This window comes from Ictidomys tridecemlineatus, chromosome 10 (assembly GCF_052094955.1).
Source record: "Ictidomys tridecemlineatus isolate mIctTri1 chromosome 10, mIctTri1.hap1, whole genome shotgun sequence".
Classification (NCBI taxonomy): Eukaryota; Metazoa; Chordata; class Mammalia; order Rodentia; family Sciuridae; genus Ictidomys; species Ictidomys tridecemlineatus.
In genome coordinates this window covers 56,637,709-56,658,799 of record NC_135486.1, presented here as the reverse complement: position 1 = coordinate 56,658,799, position 21,091 = coordinate 56,637,709, and the positions used below count along the sequence as shown (strand labels likewise).

The 21,091-nt window shown below is 37.7% G+C and overlaps 1 pseudogene; it reads left to right on the top strand.

Annotated features, from left to right (window-relative positions):
• The first annotated feature begins 18,503 nt into the window (after positions 1–18,503).
• Positions 18,504–20,245, top strand: LOC144367278 (destrin pseudogene; annotated as a pseudogene).
• Positions 20,246–21,091: the final 846 nt, after the last annotated feature.

The following is a 21,091-nucleotide window of genomic DNA, read 5'->3' as shown; positions in this document are numbered from 1 at the left end:
TATCCATAAAGAAAAAATGAATTATGTCATTTACAAGAAAATGGGTGGAACTGGAGAGCATCATGTTAAGTGAAATAAGCCATATGTTTTCTTTCAAATGTGAAAGCCAGAGAGAAAGAAGTTAAAAAAAAAAAAAGGGACTTCATGAAACAGAAGGAAGATTGGTAGAATAGAGGAAGAGGACCAGGGAGAGGGAGGATGTGAGGGAAAGGAGAGGCCCTGGGTAATGAAATTGATTGAGAATGTACACATAATTAATCCCATTATTATATGTAATTATAATGCGATAATAAAAATCATAATAATATAAGAGAATAGCGTGATAATATTGGAGTGGGCAAATACTAAACAGGGAAAGACTTTCACCATAACAAATATTGAGAAATTGAACTTTATTAAAATTCAGAATTTTTGTTTATCAAGAGACACTATTAAGAAACTACAAAGGGAAGCCACAGAAATGAAATTGAGGAGACTTTTTACACACACACACACACACATAAAAATACATTCACACAATAAAATGGTCATTTCTACAATATATAGGGTACTCCTACAATTCAATAAAAGAAAGATAACCTAATAAAAATGACAAAAAGCTGGACAGTTATTTTACCAAAAATTGGTTGATCAGTATAGAAAAATTTCTCACCTCATTAGTCATGAAAAAAATGCAAAATAAAACCACAGGTACTTATGAGGTACTTATGCCAGAATTATAATTCTAAAGCTGACAACATCAAGTCTTCACAAGGATATAATATATTTGGATTCTCAGACACTGCTGGAGAAAGTCCTTTATCTCCAATGTACACACCAACAGAAATAAATACATATAGGCACCAAGAACATGTGTAAGAATATTCATAGCAGTACTATTAGCAATCTTTAAAAACTGGAAGCCACCCAAATGCCCATCAACAATAAGATGGATAAATACATTGTGATATATTTATAAGATGAAGTAAATACAGTAATGAAAAGAAGTGTGCATTATGGCAAGATACAATATTAAAAAAACCTTTCTAAACTAGTTTCTTTGAGCAAAAGAAGGCATATAATAGAATATATACTGGGAAATTCTATATACATAAAGTTCTGAAATATTCAAATCTAATCTATAATGATATAAACAAGTCAGTGAGTACATTGGAGGGGTCATGACAAGAGAGTTCATGAAAGAGACCTCTAGGATATTGGCAGTGTTTGGTATCCTAATTTGAGTGGTGGCTACGTGGGGTGTTCACTTTATAAAAATTCACAGAATAGTATATTTATGATTTATGCACATCTCTGTATAAATTCTGTTTTCATCATAGAATATTTTCATGTAAATCATTTATGATTTGCACACTTTTCTGGATGAATTGTTTTTAACAATTTACTTAAAATGATTTTTTAAGTACTGTCTAGTATTTGCCTTATGAAGACTCATTGTCTAATTCAGGCTCTCTTGTCCATGTCAGATGTTTATATTTAGTATTCAGAAATAAACTAAAAAAAATTTTTTTTGCAATTATCAGGTTTTCACTTTTCTAAATCAATCAAACTTTTGACTCTTTTTGAAAGATAAATTCCCAGAAGTAAAAGTGCTGAGTCAAAGCATAATTTTTTTTTTCTTTTTTTGGTGCTAAGGACTGGCCCCGGGGCCTTGAACATGCTGAGCACGCCCTCTGCCACTGAGCTACACTCCCGGTGGGTATAAACGTTTTAAAGACACTGAAAACATACTGCTAAATTGCCCTCCTGAAATATCATCTCACTATTATATTAACAAAGGTCAATCTTATTCAAGGCAGATTTGGATGTTTGCAGCCCTCATCCTACTTGGCCTTTATGATATTTAACATAATCAAACACCTCTTCTTTCACAAAATTTTATCCTACTTTGACTTTTTTGGTATCCCCCTGCCTAACCCATCCTCCTTGTTCTTCTCCTTAGGTTTAATTAAGTTCACTCTCCATAGACCCGTTCCTGGCACTTTTCCCATCACCCCTTTAAAGGAATTGCAATTTTACTCTTCCCTCTATATTTAGGATTTCCTATTCCTTCTTTCCAGCTTCAGTTTCCTATCTTGTTCTGCATTGCCAACAGCTGACTGACTACTTTCACGTCCTATCATTATCTCAAATGTAATTAAGCATTGGGAATACTTAAGGAGCTAATAAATATTTGAAAAGACAGAAAGAATGAGTGATGGTATTTAGAAGCTCAATGACCACAGCAATCAGAGGGCATGCCCTCCAGCTCACATTTCCTTCATCACCTAATGCATTGGTTTTTCTCCTTTTTTCTCCTTCCTTTCTCTTTATCTTCCTAAAATCTCTCCCCTATCTTTGCTCACACATCACCATTTTTTTCTTTTTCTTCTATTTTCTCTTTTCCCCATGATACATTGTACAAAGTGTCTGACATTTCCATTTACTTTGCGAGTAAAGTTTTGTGGATCCTATTTTTCTAATTAGAAGCACTACAATTAAAAATGAGTGGGTTAAATATCTTGTTTTTCTAAGAGAAAATAATTTGCTGTTTTGAAGGTGACCTATTTTCAACAGAATAAAGATTGTTTTATATTGCTTAAAGTGTCACACTAACGCTATTGAACATTCTATATTAGCTGCATTATGTACTTGCAGTATATTAATGTTCTGATTCTCTAGAATATTGTTTGCAGTAGGTGTACATTTACTCAGATGAGAAACTGAGGCACAGGCTGGGCATCCTGGCCAGGTCAATGTGTGGTAAGATGCAGGAAGGCAGCAATTCCAACCCAGTCCTTCTGCTGCTAAGCTAGAGTTCTTAACCTCTGTGTTGGGACCTCAGTGAATGTTGTTCACTTAAATAGCAATAATCTCTCTGATCCCCACTCTCCTGAGAAAAGGAGCAGGCAGTAGGCTACTCTGAGAAAGAAAGATCTTTCCTGGTCCTGGCCCTCTAGATAATCTCCCCTGATCATCATAAGAGATTATTGAAATTAATAATCCTACTGAATCCTTGGGCTATCAACAGGGTTCCCAGAGTAAAGGACCTGAGGGTTCTGCCCTGAGGAATAGGTGCAAATCACAAGTTAGAAACCACTGAAGCAGAAGGACATCAAATCTTGTACCCTGTGTGTGGTCTATTTCAGTCTTCCTCCTCTTTACCTCTGAGACTACTGGGAAAATATAAAACAAGAAACACGGCCAAATTTCTTCTTGTCTGTGAACTGTCTGACTTATTTATGAGCTGTACAAGTGAAAGTGCATATTAGGAAGTGATTGTCTGAAATCATGTTTTTAATGTGTTAGCTGGGGCCACCTGATCGATGACTGGCACTTCAACCACTCTGGGTTTGGGTTTTATACATGTCTACGTGGTTAAGATTTTAAAGCAAGTAGTTAACTTTATATTTAGGAGCACAACATACTTCTATTGAAAAATCTTTCTATCCTTTGTTTGTTTCTTTTGTTATAAAAAAATCAGACCATCAATTTTCACCTACATTCTACTGAAAAAATCAGACCATCAATTTTCACCTACATTCTACAGCAAATAGAACGCTGGTGTTAATTTACTTATGCCTGACATACTGACACGTCACCATGTTATATAGAATTCTGTCCCTTCCCTCTAGATACACACATTCAAATAGACACACACACACACACACACACACACACACACACACACACTTCAATGAAATCTCTATGCCCATACCAACATGGATGGATTTTTTTTGTCAAATTAAGAGTAAAAGGATGATCAAGGAAGGAAAGGGTTTTATTTGTGCTTAGAAACCAGAGTGTTAAGGAATATTGGTCTTAATGACCCATCTGAGAAAAGGAAGGCATAGCATGCTTTTGTGGAAGAAGGAATATGTACTGCTTGAGCAGGCAGAGCATTTGACATTTACAAAGTTCTTACTGATTCCTCCAGATCAGATCAATCGTTATTCTGTGTGAAGCCTCTCATGACCTGCAAAGGGAGTGAATCACGTTTCTCTCCTTTCCTGGAGAATCCAAGTGAAAAACTAAATATGCCCAGAATTCCCGAAGGCCTGGAGGTCTACTGGTTCCCAGACCACAGAGATTATGGTGGGGTTTCCTGATATGAAATCAGGAGAATTTGTGTGAGACTCTGGGGAGGGAAGGAGGACTTTGAAGGTTCACTTATATGAACTGGAGAGAAAAAGAAGCTAAGCCAATCTTCTTTAGACCACCAGTGGTCAGAGGGGACCAGGTAACATTCAGATTTATGGTTGCAGTTAAAAAGTATTGTAGTTATTTGCTTTTATTTCTGTCTTTCCTACCAAGTGAGAGCCCCAGGATAGGGAGCTTTATCCTGTTACCCAGTAGAGAGCTGGAACAGAACAGACTCATAATGGATGTTTGCTGAATGAACACATGTAGGTAGAAAGGACATTCCAGCCAGTGCACTGAGCCTGGAGACAGAGATGAGTTAAATGCATTATCCTTATCTTCTCTACAAAGGAAGCAAAGTAGTGATTGTAAGCTACCAGTGCATATCATAACACTTTCCAATCAGAGCTTTTCTTTTACCCCTTACTGAGGATTTACAACATTGTACAAAAAGCTCTGCTCATCTCTTTTACTGCACACCCTATACAGATCTAAACACTGGAGTTGGTGAAACCTTTCTTTAAAATGCTCTATCAGACCAAAGCAAAGCTGAAAACAAAGCACTCTGCACTTAGGTTGGCCATGGAGCTGAGCTGGAGCCAAGCCTCTCTGATGGCTGGGTCCTATCTCATGCTCCTGCTATTGATCAGAAAACTTCCTCATAGAAAAGAGGAGAGGAGACAGGGCCTGAATATTTTAGTGTAATTCTCTTAAGAGTGCTCTTTCATAATCAAAGGCTGTAATTGCTTTTCTCTGAGGCTCCTGTTCCTTCAGGGAAGCTTGATTTCTTGCTTGCTTTTTAAATTTTAAGCTAAAGAGAAGAGTTTCTGGACTCAAGGGGAATCTATGAGAAAATGAGTAGGGAAAATGGAGGACCTGCTCATTCTTAATAGTAAGTAAGGTGTGCATTTGATCATCGTGCAGTGAGAGGTACAGTCCTCATCCTAGGGCCTGATCCATTTATCTGGGCAAAGAGCAATGGAACTGACGCTGGGCCTTTCATCTCAATGGACAAGACAGGAAGCTACTTGCTCTTAAGAAGACTTATCCTTCTCTTGGGGCAAAAATGAAGCAAAATAAGAGGTAGGAAAGTAGTCCAAAGTGTGAGAGAATAAGAGACAACAGAACACACAAAAAGTCTATGCAAACACTCAAAGATGGTGAAATCACCACATCCTTTATTCCTAGAATGTTCCTTTAGCCCTGTATTTTTTGCATGTGCCCTCACCCCACAAATACCCAGCATCCTCTAAGAGAGACAGAGGCCAGCCACTTTCCTTTTACTATAAACTGAAGTCAAAGCCTTCCTCTTCAGGAGTCAGTTGCTTTGAAGCCTTTGACCTTGCCAAGCAGTATGACTGACCTTTTCATAGAAGGACTTCAAGTATCTGGGAGACAGTGAGCCTGGGCAGGCCAGGGCCCACTCTGTTGGTGCTGACACAAGATTGTCTTCCTAGGATAACTTTGTCCATTTTTACATCTCTCCTGATGTGCCCTTACGGGCATACTTGTTCACTGTATCTTATAAAACTGCTTTCTCAAGATTTCAACTATCTAACACAATATGTTCAAAGTCATCTACTCATTGAATCATCTGTGAATGTTTTGTCATGAGTTATCATCAAACTCTATGAGAAAAACACTTCACTGGTCGATTGATTTAATAGGCACTTACTGAGGACATTAACTGCATGTCAAGTCCTGGGCTAGCTGCTGGAACTAACACTCACCATCACCTGGAGATTTCAGTAGGACTTGGCTTTTGAGTAGATAAAAAAGAATTTAATATGGATAAGTTCTCAGTGCTCTCTGGTGCACATCTAATCTATTGTCTATCTTGATTTATTCATTCAAATATTTAGTAAGTATCTGTCATGTGCCAAGCACATGGAAACCACTTGTGTAGCCCAATCTAACACCTGAATCCCCCAAAGACTCTCTGTGTTATTTAAATCTTCTAATCCTCAATTTTCTTACCTTTCAATAAAGCATAATAGCATCTAATTCATAGGGTTATGTAAAGTACTAAACGAGAAAAATCTAAATAATAGAAAATTTAGCATGTGATAGACACTTAATAAGCATTAATTATTTAGCTGAATATGAGGAATGATGTCTGTAGTAATTTGGAAGAACAACCCTAGAGAACAATTTATATATACAGCCTAGAGAAATATATTTCAGGAAAATTTGAAGCCATGGGAGGTTCATTACCTATAGAAACAGAAATTGGACTCCAGTGGATATAATGAGTTCTGCTCCAACAGATGGAATCCCCAGAAAAACTAAGCAATTAGCACCAGTACCCTTGCACATGAGCATGATCATGCCCCATTTTCTTCCATCACCACCATGATTAATAGCACCAACAATTATTGCATCTGCCATCTCCAACAAATACCACCATCCCTACCACCATCACTACAAGCAGCATCAATATTACCACCACTACCACCATCACCACTATTACCACTGGTATTACCATTACAATTTCCATTCCACTTCCATTATCTCTAAACTTTATCAACATCTCCACCACAACCAATGTAATAGTTATTACTAGTATACATCCCAATGTTTCTCAAAGAATGTTGCATCATGATCTGACTCAGAATCTTCTGGGAATCTTACTCAAATTATAGCATTCTGTGCATTATCCCAAATATCCTTAACCCCAAATATGCCTATGTGTCAGATTGTTGTGACTAAAATACCTGACCAGAGCAACTTAGAGGGGAAATCTCACATTTCAGAGATTTGGTCTATGGTCAGCATTTGGGCCTGAGATGAGGCAGTATATCATAGCAGAAGAAAAGCTGATAAACTCATGGTAGCCAAGACAGAAATGTGGGTGGGGAATCCAGAGATAAGTTATGCAATTCCCAAGCATACCATCAGTGATTTACTTCCTGCAGCCATGCCCCACTGGTAATCTATTAAAATTTTTAATCCATCAAATGGATTGCTCCACCGATTAGGTTCCATTAACAAAGGAATTTGAGGGGGAGATCTCTTATATCCGAACCATAACCCTCAGTATTTTCCAGGTCTGGTATAGATTCAAACAAGTTCTCAGCTAATTTGCAAGTACCTAAAATAGGAAATCACTTGTTTTAGGGCAAGTGATTTAGCAAACCCAGGTGCCTCATACACAAACTGAGATTACTTGAGTTTCTGTTGAAGCCTCAGCTGGTCAAGTACTTGATTAGTGCCTTTATAGAATAAAGCATCAGAGTTCATAAGCTTCAATATAGAAAGCTAGAGCAAAATTAAATGCATGAATAAAGGCTGCATTATGCTCAGACCAAGTGCTTATGCATTCTCGAAAGCTATAGAATGGACATAGAATGAACATAGAATGAATGCCTGTAGCTGAAGACTATCTCTCTAGCCCTATGATACCTCACCCATAAAATGAAGAAATGTCCCAAGTTACACGTTTGCTAATGGTTCAGTCAGGGATAGAAACCATGTATTCTGATGCTTTGTCTGGTCTCATTTTATAAGAGCTGGTCCAAGAAAAGGAAAACAGCAACAAAAGCAGACTGATTTGGGGGCAGCTTTGACTCAGCCCCATGGACAGGCTTGCATGTGTAACATCGTGGGAAATAACCATGTATAGAGAAGGGCCAGTCCTGGATAGAAAAATCTACGCACAGAAAGATTGTCTTTGAACACTTTCTTTTCCATTTTTGCTTTCCAGTTTAATTTGCTTTTGTCTTCAAGTCTTTTACCTTTTTACAAAGCCCCCACTGACTGGTTATCCCTAAGGTCCACCCTCTGGTGTAAATCTAATGGTACATTTTTCTACCTGAGTTTCCCACTATTACCTCTCAAACCACAATTGCTATTGTCACTCCCTGAACCTTTCCATCCCAGTCACACTGGACTCCTTGTCATATTCCTGGATCACATCAAGAGCTCCCCACCCCAGAGTCTTGATGCTTCTTGGTCCTTCTGCCCAGATTGCTGCTTTCTCTCTCCCTCACATCCTTTCAGTCTTTGTTCAATTAAAAAGCTATTTCTTGAAAATCATGTATAAAAATAGTCATGCCCCATCCCTCTCCCTTTATCCTACTTTGCTATTTTTCACTATCTGACACATCATCTAAATATTTGTTAGTCCGTTGCACTCTCTCTTCTCATTAAAACATCAAGTTTTGAGATCAGGGAATTAAAGTTTGTTTTATTCAAACAATGCTGAATAAAATTGAGCACATAGTGGGTGCTCAATGGGTATTATCTAAATAAACAAATTGCTGTTCTGTTGGAAATCTAAACAATGCTGACACAAGTAATGGTTAATACCTTACCCTTTTCCCAGTGATCCATTTGCAAATAGACAAGGACTTGCAGGAGAAAATGCTCTAGTACAATGAAATTATCCCAATGGTGAATATTGCAGCATTCTCGTCAGTCCACTGAGGTTGACATTTTGAAGCACACATTCAGCCACCCTGTAATTACCTTGCAATCACTATTCATCACTGTAAACTCAGCACCTTGTCCAAGGCCTGCCACATGGTAGTTGTTCAATAAGAGCCTGCTGAACTTGACTGTGTGGGAGGCTCTGTTTTGCCACATAGAATGCCTTGCCCCTCTGTGTACTAATTCAATCCTTACATCCCTGAGGCTTTCTGATTGATTGCTACTACCCCTTTTGCTTACAAAACTGCAACCTCATAGCCAGGCACAAATTCAGGTCTTGTTTCTCTTTCCATTAGGGCTTTGTTTTTGCAGTTTTACTACGGGTGACATATAGACAATGTAAGGTGGTCTCTCAAAGAACCTAGATTCTTTTAGAGAACAAATAATTGCTTAAGTTCATGGGCAATTGTGAAGTGTAGACCAAATCATATGTTTTGCACCCGACTTTCATAGTAAGCTTTTCCCTAAGAGTGAAAGAAAACAGTTGTGCTAGGCAACCATACGTTAACCCATCTTACAGCTCAAGGATTCCGTTTTTAATCAGTGCTAAATTTATCAGATCTCGCCTGGATTTGCAATAGAACAGCTGCCAAGCAAACTGTGAAGGAGCAGAATGCATCAACGTTCAGCTGAAGCCAGCAAGGAAATCCTTCCTAATCAAAAGCAGCAGTCACCATCAAAATAAGCACACCCTGAGCTATTGCCTCGTGATAAATGGAACACCCTGCACCCCAAATTTCTGCAAAAGACCCTGAGTGCATGACCATGGGCATTTTTTCACTCATTTCTCTTCTCTGAACAAAGATGCCAACCTGGAGATAAAGTGCATCTTAGGTCCTCTTAGTGGTTAACTATTCATGTAAGTTTTGCCCACTATAAGAAATTGTTCTCAAGATTCTGTTCATTTTACCACTTTATTTAATCAGTAAAACTGAATAACTTCTGATTTAGATCTATCTTTCTTTATTCAACCCAAGTTGCTTTATTTTTCAAATTTAGCTGATACCATGGTGATCACCTTTACAATGAGGCCCCTGCTGACCCTATTTATATTTATAATTTCACAACATTCTCTACTATCCATTCCCATTTTATTATTTTTCAAGTCCTTACCATCATCTAATGTACTTACTATTTTACTTATTTTCTGTATCCTATCTACCCACTCCTGCCAACCTGACTGTCAGCTCCACCAGGACAGGCATTTTAGCCCATTTTGCTTTCTTAGAGTATGACCTGTAGAAGATGTTCTATGAATATTTGTTGAAGGAATGAATGAATAAGTGAATAATGTAGTTAAACTTGTACTCTACTATTTAAAGAAGATATTAAAGCTTTTTAAGTTTTGGTTTCCTTTTCTAAAGAATGGTAATGATAAGAATGGTACTAATACTATGGCTAATAATAATAAAAAAATCTTATAATGTTCTGAATAGCAAAGGAATTATGCATTAAAACTTAGCAGCATTCTGCATGCAGACAATTCCCTTAGTGGGGTGGCTGCTGTTGATTGTTTTAAGCTCCATTGAATATCTCAGAAACTTTCAGGAGCCCATGGGATATGACTGGAGGCCTTGGGGATTGGGGAATCAGGCTCTGCTTGCAAACGTCTTTAACCCAAATAGCATCTCTAACTTTGTTAAATTTATATTTCCCATTTGTTTGCTAATCCAGATGAGACTTCATTTGAACAAAGTCTTCTATACTTTTAAAAAACATAAGGTTCATTGTCATAAGGAATAAGAAGGGGGAAAAGTCCTATAACCACACATTTAGCTTTCACTCCTCCATTACTGGCCCCAGGGCTTTACATTATGACTTTCTATCTGGCTCATGCATATTGTTTTTCCACCTGGGGGGAAAAACAGAACTTGACAAGTTGATTTCAAGGAGAAAGAAAGGATTATGGGAGTCAGGTTATGTCATTTATCAAGTACGATCCCTGGCACAAAGCAGGCACTTGGGAGACAGCAGTTCCCACCTCTTTTCTTGGGGTTTCGGAAGGCAGCCAGCAAACCCACATCCAAATGAGCAGCAAACCTATTCGAAGTCCCAGTGCTCCTGATGTGAGGATTGCCTGTCACTTTGGATCATGCACAGCATAGCATCCATTCACAATAGGAAATAAAAAGCACTGCAATGTCTGAAAATGATTTCAGGAAACTCAATCTGATCTTCATCTCCTTTGTTTTTCTGTATTCACCATCAAAGAAATGGTTGAATATCTATAGAACTTCTGCTCAGAGCCAGTTCAGCCATGGTCCCAGAAATAGACTTCTAGTTAGAATTATAGAACAGTAGCAAGTTGGTCAGTCACCTAAGGAATAACACCATGGAATCTCTCCTAAAGAAGAGCTTCATCCTGTGCTTTAGGAGTCTTACTGAGGAATTCATTTCCTAAGCTGACATGATGGAGAGTGGGGCCTACATTTTCTTCTAGTAGGTGTAGTGTCTCTGGTCTAATGCCTAGGTCCTTGATCCACTTTGAGTCGAGTTTTGTGCAGGGTGAAAGATAGGGGTTTAATTTAATTTTGCTATATATGGATTTTCAGTTTTCCCAGCACCACTTGTTGAAGAGGCTATCTTTTCTCTAATATTTGTTTTTGGGGCCTTTGTGTGGTATGAGATAACCGTATTTATGTGGGTATTTCCTCTGTGTCTTCTGTTCCATTGTTTTTCATATCTGTTTTGATGCCAATACATGCTGTTACTATAGCTGTGTAGTATAATTTAAAGTCTGGTAGCACAAGAAGTAAAATTAAGAATCAATAAATGGGTTGGTATCAAACTGAAAAGCTTCTTCACAGCAGAGGAAACAATCAAGACACCCTACAGAATGGGAGAAAAATCTTTGTTCCCTGCAGCTCAGATGGGGTGCTAATCTTCAGGATATACAAGAGCCAAAAAAACCTTAATACCAATAATAATAACAATAATTAATTAATTAATGGGCAAAAGAGCTAAATAGGCACTTCACAGATAAATACAACTGGTCAAGAAATCTATGAAAAACTGTTCAACATCTCTAGCAATTAGAAAAATGCAAATTAAAACTACACTGAGATTTCATCTCACTCCAGTTAGAATGGCAATTATCAAGAATACAAGTAACAAGAAATGTTGGTGAGAATGGAGGAAGAAAGGTACACTCATACATTGCTGATGGCACTGCAAATTGGTGCAACCACTATAGAAAGCAGTATAAAGAATCCTCAGAAAACTTGGAATGTAACCACCATTTGACACATTTGATTTTGGAGCATTTCAGATCAGATTAGGGGTGCTCAACCTAATATTTGTACATTCTGAGACAAATCTGCAAGTAAAAATCCATCCTTGTCATCCTTAGATGACATCCCTGGCATCTATTTCACTCCAAATTGTTTCTATTGATTTCTGGTAATCTTTTGTCTGATCCTGGGCAATGAGTGGGCTCTATCAGGGTCTCCTCACACTCTCTTTTCCTCTCTTTCTTCTCTCTCTCTCTCTCTCTCTCTCTCTCTTTCTCTTTTGCACACACACACACACACACACACACACACACATACACACACAGAAGAATATTTTCTTTTTGCTTGAAATCTTTTTTCCAGAAAAAAAATTGAATATAAAATAGGCTCATTTATAACTTAGGTAATATCTAGTACAATTTGGTCCTCTCTTCCTTTTCCCACAATTAGTATGGATCAAGTCAGATTATCAGGAAAATTCAAGGCAACCTAGATCCACAAGCTCTAGAATAAATATTAGAAACAATAACCATTAGGCAGATACATTACAGAGGGAATTATCACACACAGAGCCAAACAGCAGAATACTGTTTCTAATCACGCTTTCTGTGACTGTAGTTAGCAGCATGACTTAGATAAGCAGGGAAAGCCCAGGAGCATACAAAGGGCCTTCTAAGACAGGCTGCATCCAGTAAACTCCTGGGAACCTGACCATGAACCCTGCCACTGCCCCTGATCTTTCCTTTTCATCCACACTTGAAGACCCTGACCTGGGACTTCTTCACTGGATTTCATTCATTATCCTCATTTTACAGATGAAGAACTTAAAGAAGAGGAATGATTTGTTAAAAGTTGCATGTTAGATAATGACAAGGAAGAGCCCAAAGCCCATTAATACATCTGTCAGATTTGTCACCTTGAAGATAGTATGATTTATCCTAGGGCCTTGCTGTTCTCATAATAATTAGAAGCATCCAATGTGTCAGGCAGACTGCAAGAGAGTGAAATGTTACAGCCTTTAATGTTGTAAATATAGTTTCAAACTACTGAAGTTCCTGTTTATCTATGGTTTCAGGTAACTGTGGTTGACTGTGGTCTGAAAATATTTACATTTGTCTTCATTCTTTTGAGAGAGACTACATGCACATAACATTTATTTTTACTTATATTGTTACAATTGGCCTATTTTCTTATTAGTTACTGTCACTAATTTCTTACTATACTTAATTTGGAAATTAAACTTTATCACAGGTGTGTATATATAGGAACAAACATAGCATATATAGGGTTCAGTATGATCTGTGATTTCAAGCAGCCCTTCAGGAATCTTGGAAAATATCTCCTGTGCATCAAGGGGGACGTCTGGACTTATGCAATAGGATCTCCTGAATATCTTCCACTTAAGCCATAAAATGAAATCATATCCTGCTTCTGGAAACTTTTCAGTCTCCAGGCTGCAGTGTCTTGTTCTTTTGTGGTCATCCACAGATGAAGAGATATTGGTGGAAACACTATGTTAAGGGAGCTGTCCCTCCATAGAGCCCTTCATGTGCTGGAAGCTCTTTGCAGCCACGCTCATAACTTTTTTTTTCTACCAGAAAATGGCATCAGGGACATCTAATAAGGTTACATAAATTGCATGCTGATGGCCCCAGGCGCTTTATGGTCCTCTGTTAAGCAGAGAACCCACCTCTGCCAACCTTAATAATGGCATCAGATGGCCATGGCTCCTAAAATAAATAAAAGAAAATAAAATCTTCTGGGCTTAAAGGTCAAGATATTGAGGAGAGCAAACATCTTGGTTTTTTTTTTTCATCAACACATATTTAAAGTGACAGTTACTGCATGATCTCTCCTTACTCTGGATTGTATTTTTGTTGTGTTTTGTTTTCTAGTTTCTCCATAAGGTCTTGCTTGGCTCAAATGTTTCCTTTTATTGCAGATTTTTATTTCTAAACATATGGAGTTTTCTGTCATTTCTGAAATATGAAAATTAATTTTCCCTTTGCAGGTACTATTTGAAGTACATGAACAAAATTAATACAAAATTTATTTATTGGAGCACTAGATAGCAGGCAAAAAAAGATATGGGTGCCTATGACTTCAACTAGCCTCTGTGAAAGGATAGAGCATAGAGATGAGGGAGGACATCCAATGCTCCCTCTCTGTCCCCAGCACTAGTACTAATTACAGCTAGCCCTTCCCCCATTTTTCTGAGGCTTCCATTTTATGGACTTCTTTAGAATATGGAAAAATTTAACCAACCAAAACAAAAGCACTTAGTTACTTTTTCCAGAATTTTCAGGCTCACTGTTGAGGTCTGCATGAGAGCAGATTAAATATTTCCCACTCATTAAAACCTTCAGGAAGACTGGCATGCTCTTAAAGAAGCAATATTTCAATACAACCATCTATAGACTCTGATGTGCCCATCTGTTTATGCTCTACAGAGGCACAAATCTAAAGCAACTTCCATTTCAGTATGGTCTGACGTTTTCCCCTGACTCCCTAGGATTTAAATCCTTGCATTGAAGGAAGAAATCAATCACATCAGTTTTAACAGTACTGATTTCCTAGCCTAAACATCAGGTGCTGCAGAAATTATGTGGAAAAGGTGTTGGAGGAGCCAAGTTTCTGTAAGGCAGTAAGAACAACCTCAAGTTCTCACCTTGTCCACCAAGAACCTGAGGGTGGTACTGCTCTAGTGCAGAGAGGCCTTAGTTAGCTTTTTTGCTTCTGTGCCAAAGGATCTCCCCAAGAACAATTTTAAAGTAGGAAAAGTTGATTTGGGGATTCAAGATTTCAGAGGTCTCAGTCCACAGAGAGTTCGCCTCATTCCTTGAGGATAGAGGTGAGGCTGAATATCATGGTGGAAAAGTGTGGTGGAGGGAAGCGGCTCACATGATGATCAGAAAGCAAAGAGAGCAAGCTCCACTCAACAAAGACAAAATATACACCCCAAAGGCATGCCCCCCCAAGGGGCCCACTTTATCCAGCCACACCCTACCCACCTTGTGAATACCCTTACCACCTTGTGAATACCCTATAACTGGGTTAAAGTTCTCATAACTCAATCATCTCACCTCTAAACCAAGGTCTCACACATAAGCTTTTGGGGAACATCTAATCTAAACCATATGAAGAGGGCAGTGGAGGAGAAAGGTGATGTACAAGTATAACCCTGACCACTGCAAACCCACCTTGAACAAAAAAAAAAGAATATTTCAGGGGATAAATGAGGAATCAGTCATTACACTAATGAGTGTTGTGATCAGAGCTCCCACAGCCCAGAGGAGGGAAGCACGACTCTATTTGAACAGGCCAGGACCATTGAGAAGCACCTCACCATGACAGGTAGTAAAGGAGGAAGTGGGAAGGGTGTAGTTATGTGTTGCTCTCAACTAGAGTTGCCAAATTTAGCAAGAAGAAAAAGAAGAAAGAAAGAAAGAAAGAAGAAAGAAAGAAAGAAAACCAAAAGGATGTCGTAGGATATACTTGTGCTAGAAAATTATTCATTGTTTATCTGAAATTCAAATTCAGCCAGGCATCACATATTTTACCTGGCAACCCTGGTAACTCCCACTTCTCTCTCTGCCTTTCCTCTGGAGTAGCTCCAACATTATTCATTTCATAAATTGAGGTCTACATAAAAGTGTTTTGAAAAGGGGTTGTGATGCTTTGAAAAAACTTTAAAGATGGGAATAGTTGAAAATTGCCACTATACTGTACCTAATCCATTTTACCTCTGTGCGTATAGGAGAAGAAAAGGGTATGCATATGCAAAAACTTTGTAAGAAAAATTTAAAGTGTATTTTGTTATTATTTGATGTATTCTATGATATTCTGAATATAGTAGATTGAATTTTTGGTTGTAATTCTTTGCCCTTTTCTATGTCCATACTTTTTGTCCTGTGGTCTCACAGTTCCTCCCACTAGAGACAGAATATAGTTCTTCTCTGGGTTAAGCTGCATGTCTGCTTTGGCCAATGGGTATTATCTGATGTACTTGCATGATTTGGCTTGTTCTCTTATATCAAGCCTTCAACATGAACACAGCAAGCCGGGAAATGGAGTGCTCACTTTTCTCAGAAAAATAAGATAACTTGAAACATATCTAAGTTGGATCCATGGCCTGAAGTCAAGTCCAGCTAAGCCCAGACAAGCTGATTCACATGTTCATGAACTAGAAGTAAATGCTTTTGGTTGTATGGCTCAGACATTGAGGGTGGCTTGTTCCACAGTATTACTATGACAAACACTGACTGATATACACTCTACTCTAATCACCTCAAGGCTTCCAGTTTCTTCAAGAACAAATTCACACTAGAGTGCATGACACAGACTTTTCCATTTAGGTAAGAAAATTTTAGAGACAACAAATTCCAAGAATTTCCCAAGATTCACGGGGAAGCCATCCACCAAATGAAAATGACCATCCAGATTGCTAATGAGATTATCACTAATCTGTTCAATTTGAAAAAACAAATCCTCTTTCCAAAATTTTTGAAACAGCATTTCAAAGATGAAAACGAGGACTAGTCACCATGAGAAACTCTAACACTGAACAGCTGTGCAGGCAACTCATTTATTAGCGCAAACATTTAACTGAGCAGGAATTTGTGATCATTATTCTCCCTTCCCTGTATTTTGCATTCAAGATGTATGTTTCATTAAACTTGGTATTTGAAGGATAAATCCAGTATGTAGCATATGGAAAATATGGAGATTTTTTAAAAATTTTATTTAGTGATGTTCTCCAGAGATATCCCCTCCTTGAAAAAATATGTTGAAACTCTAATTTCTGTGAAGTGTGTCTCCTACAAGACCTTTTTATGTGATAAAGCCAAATATTTGTGCTAATATTTTTTAAACACCAGTAGAAGAATTGGAACTATACAAAAATCGCACTGTACCCTGTATTATGCAATTTGCCCACATTTGAAAACCAAATAGTATAGCTCAGGTGCCAGAAATTGCATTGGGAATCACAACCAAGCAGTCATAGGAAATGAGGCGACCAGGTAATTTTTTTTTTAACAAGAACTGTAAAAATTACTTTCTTGGAAAGAACATCAAGTTAAATCAGGCAAAAACATAATATGGTTCCAAAAATACAATGTGCTTTTTAGGAGTTAGGGTGCAAGAGCTTAACATCTTTCTTAAACATGATAAGATTCTGCCCTAGCTATCATGTCAAGTTAAGGATGATAGGTTATTTAATTAGAATGCTGTTCCTCAAACATTTCCACCAAAAGTTTTTTCAGGCAGAGGAAAAAAAGACCTCAATAGACCTGATGTCGGTTTAGATTAAATGGCTTTCTGCAAATTGGGTATTTTATCTTCAAAACCTAATTTTTGCATTGCACTTCATAATCTATCCATTTTTTTTTTAAAAAAAACATTAAAATAGCATTTCCCATTACCATTAGGGAAGACAAACAAGTTTCCTTGAGACTCACTGGTTAACAACAAAAGATAAAGTGGTACTTAGCAAACTGGGCTGTTTTTAAGAGCTCTAAATCTCCATGATAGTTAAAACATTTCTGACTTAGAGTCACAAGATTTTGAGAATTCATAATTATGTAAAGGTTGAGAATAAGTAAGACTAATTTCTTCACTCTTTTAAAAGCCCTTTGGAATAGGAGTTAATAACAACAGATTGATTCCAATGGGCTGTGGGCATTGACTCTCTCCATAGCCCACCCTGAGAATTCATAGTTCCAACTTAGGAGACATTCTTCCAATGCAAATATCTTTGGACTTTAAAGATGAAGCCCTGCTATGGTTTAATATGTTTTAAATGTGTTCCCCTAACCAAAGTGTGCTGGGAGGTTGATTCTTAGTGTGGTAATGTGGTATGGATTAAGAGATGGGTCCTGAGGTCAACTGAAGATGTGCCCTTGGAAAAGATTGTGAGAGCCCTGCCTCTCTGGCTTCTTATTTCAAGATGTGTTCCCTCCCTCTCACATGAGCTCCTTCCCTAATGTGACTCAGTGAAGAGCGTCCTTTCCAGAGCTGAGCTCATGCCAGGTACATGCTCTTGAACCTCCAGAATTGTTAGCTAAATAAGATTATTTTATTTATTAAGTTAGCCTGCCTCAGTTTTTTAATTAGAGTAATGAAAGGTAGATTAATACAAGCCCTGGCTTGAAGAGTTACATGTGGGGCAAGAGTAAGTAGAGGTGATAACTATGGGTTTGGAGTGCCTGTGGCTCTCATCCTTGGAGATTCATCACTAGTCACAGATGACACAAACTCACAAATCATTCCTAACTAACCTGCCTCAATGTGAGTTAACTCTAGGGAAATAGAGCACATAGGGGACAGGACTAAGGGTTAAAAAAATAAAAAGATGGAATGAATTCCATAAAAGTCACTTTTTTTAAAAGTTCACAATTTAATGGCTGCAAATATATTTCACAAAAGATACAACCATCACCATTATCAAATGATGGACATTTGGGTTGCATCCATATTTTTTTATTATTAGTTGTTCAAAACATTACATAGCTCTTGACATATCATATTTCATACATTTGATTCAAGTGGGTTATGAACTCCCATTTTTACCCGTATACTGATTTGCAGGGAAATGGATGTCATTAGAGCAGATTATGCTAAGTGAAGCTAGCCAATCCCTAAAAAACAAATGCCAAATGTCTTCTTTGATATAAGGAGAGCAACTAAGAACAGAGCAGGGAGGAAGAGCATGAGAAGATTATTAACATTAAACGGGGCTCTTGGTCTGGCTGCTTCGAATAGGACGCTCCGCAGACTCGGTGCTGGTCGGCTTCCTCCCTTGCATCCCTCTGACAGCTGCGGTGAAAATGGCCTCAGGAGTGCAAGTGGCTGATGAAGTATGTCGCATTTTTTATGACATGAAAGTTCGGAAGTGCTCCACGCCAGAAGAAATCAAGAAAAGAAAGAAGGCTGTCATTTTTTGTCTCAGTGCAGACAAAAAGTGCAGCATTGTTGAAGAAGGCAAAGAGATCTTGGTTGGAGATGTTGGTGTTACCATAACCGATCCTTTCAAGCATTTTGTGGGAATGCTTCCTGAAAAAGATTGTCGTTATGCTTTGTATGATGCAAGCTTTGAAACCAAGGAATCCAGAAAAGAAGAATTGATGTTTTTTTTTTGTGTGTGTGGGCACCAGAATTAGCGCCTCTGAAAAGTAAAATGATCTATGCGAGCTCCAAGGATGCAATCAAAAACAAATTTCAAGGTATAAAACATGAATGTCAAGCAAATGGGCCAGAAGACCTCAATCGGGCTTGTGTTGCTGAAAAGCTAGGTGGATCCTTAATTGTAGCTTTTGAAGGATGCCCTGTGTAGTTAATCATTCAGTGCCACAAATTGAAAGCTTCCATGTTCAATGTTATCCTCTTGCTATATAAGGAAAGTGAATATATTTAGGCCAGGGTCTCACTGAGGGGGAGCTGTTTTGTCATCTTTTAGAGTAAACAAAATATTCTATAAACATGTGCAAACACAGCCCTAAATAAATTTAGAATCTAAAAGGCTTATTGGTATGAAATTAAATCTTTATTGGCCAAATGCCTGTTTTGATGAGTTGACTTTTAAAGATTTTCGTAAGCTCAGGAATTTTAATAATGCATTTCACAAAACAGTACAAAGCCATGTGAAGAGAATTATTATATGTTTGTTAACCTTAGCAGTTACTTTGGGGTTTTTTGGTTAGAGAATTGGTGATAATTTGATTATCATTTTGGCCCCAAATTATTTTTAATTCTCTATTCTTCCTTGACTTAAACAGAATAATGGGATATAATTTTTGTTTTAACATGTGATAACACTAATACACTGATTAACAGTAAGACTAAGGCAGTCTTTTAATTCTACTTAATGTGTAATAGAGACTATCAAATTATCCACGTGTAATTCACGCTGATCCTGCAAAGCACTGTTTCAATCACATCATTGAAAAAGAGGAAGCAGCCCTTCCTTGTACCTGAGGTGAACTTGCAGCCCACTCGTTGGGATACTGTTTTGAGAGTGACCTTGCATCTTGGAAATCATGGTATGTCTTCTGGAGAAGGTGCATTGTCTGCCAACAACAAATTATAATGCAAATTAGGACTCCATTGTAATCTGCTTTGTTCATGAAAATGATAAAACAGTATATTGATAAGCTAGGACACCTGCAGTATCTGTTTCCTTCAGAGCTTTGCTGCATCTGATTCAATAAGATATAGAAGAACACTGAATATGTTTCCTCTGGAACCTGGGAGAACCAAATTTACTAGAGCAGTTTGTTGACTGTGTGGAGTGGGGTGCAGGTACCATGGATGAAACTCATAGGGAGCCACCACCCAATGACACTTGGAAGTGATTGTCATTAACATCACAGGCATGACACTTTGAAAAATGTAGAGATGCACAGTTGAACTTAGAAGTAGCAGTTACTGGCTTATGTAATAAAGGAAGCATTTTTAACTTAAAAAAAAAACATTAAACAGGGATGACAGATGGGAGGGAAAGGGAGAGAGAAGGGAAATTGCATGGAAATGGAAGGAAACCCTCATTGTTATACAAAATTACATATAAGAGGAAGTGAAGGGAAAGGGAAAAAAAAACAAGGGAGAGAAATGCATCCATATTTTGACCATTAAGGATAATGATGCTATGAACAGTGGTGCACAAGTTTTTGTGTGGAGATGTATTTTCAATTTTCTTTAGTAAAAATGTAGGAAAGGAACTGTTGGGTCATAAGGTAACTTTAACTTTTTGAGACATTGCCAAACTGTTTGTTACAGTGGTATGTTCAGACCAACTTTTGTCACCGTGAGCAATGTTTACATTTCTCCATATCCTCACCGTTTATTAATCTGCCTTTTTCATTTCAACCATCATAATGGGTATGAAGTACCCTTCATTGCGGTTTTGATTTGTGTTTCCCTAATGACTAATGTGAAGAGCAGTTTTATTTGTTTATGGGCTATTTATAAATGTTCTTTCCTAGATATAACTATTCAAAGTCTTTGATCATACCTTAAGTAGATTCATTGTCTTTATATAGTTTATACTAAACCCTCGTCAGATATATGATGTTCAAATATTTTCTTCTTGCAGTGCTGGGAATTGAACCCAGGGCCTTGTATAAACTGGTAAGAATTCTGCAACTGAGTTTCATACCCAGCTCTCTTCTACTCTTTAGATTGTCTTTTTCTTACTTTTTAATATTCTTTTTTTATTGATTTTTTTAAAAAATAAATGACAGTGTCATGCATGACAATTCTTATTACAATTATACAGCACAATTTTTCATATCTCTGGTTGTATATAAAGTATGTTG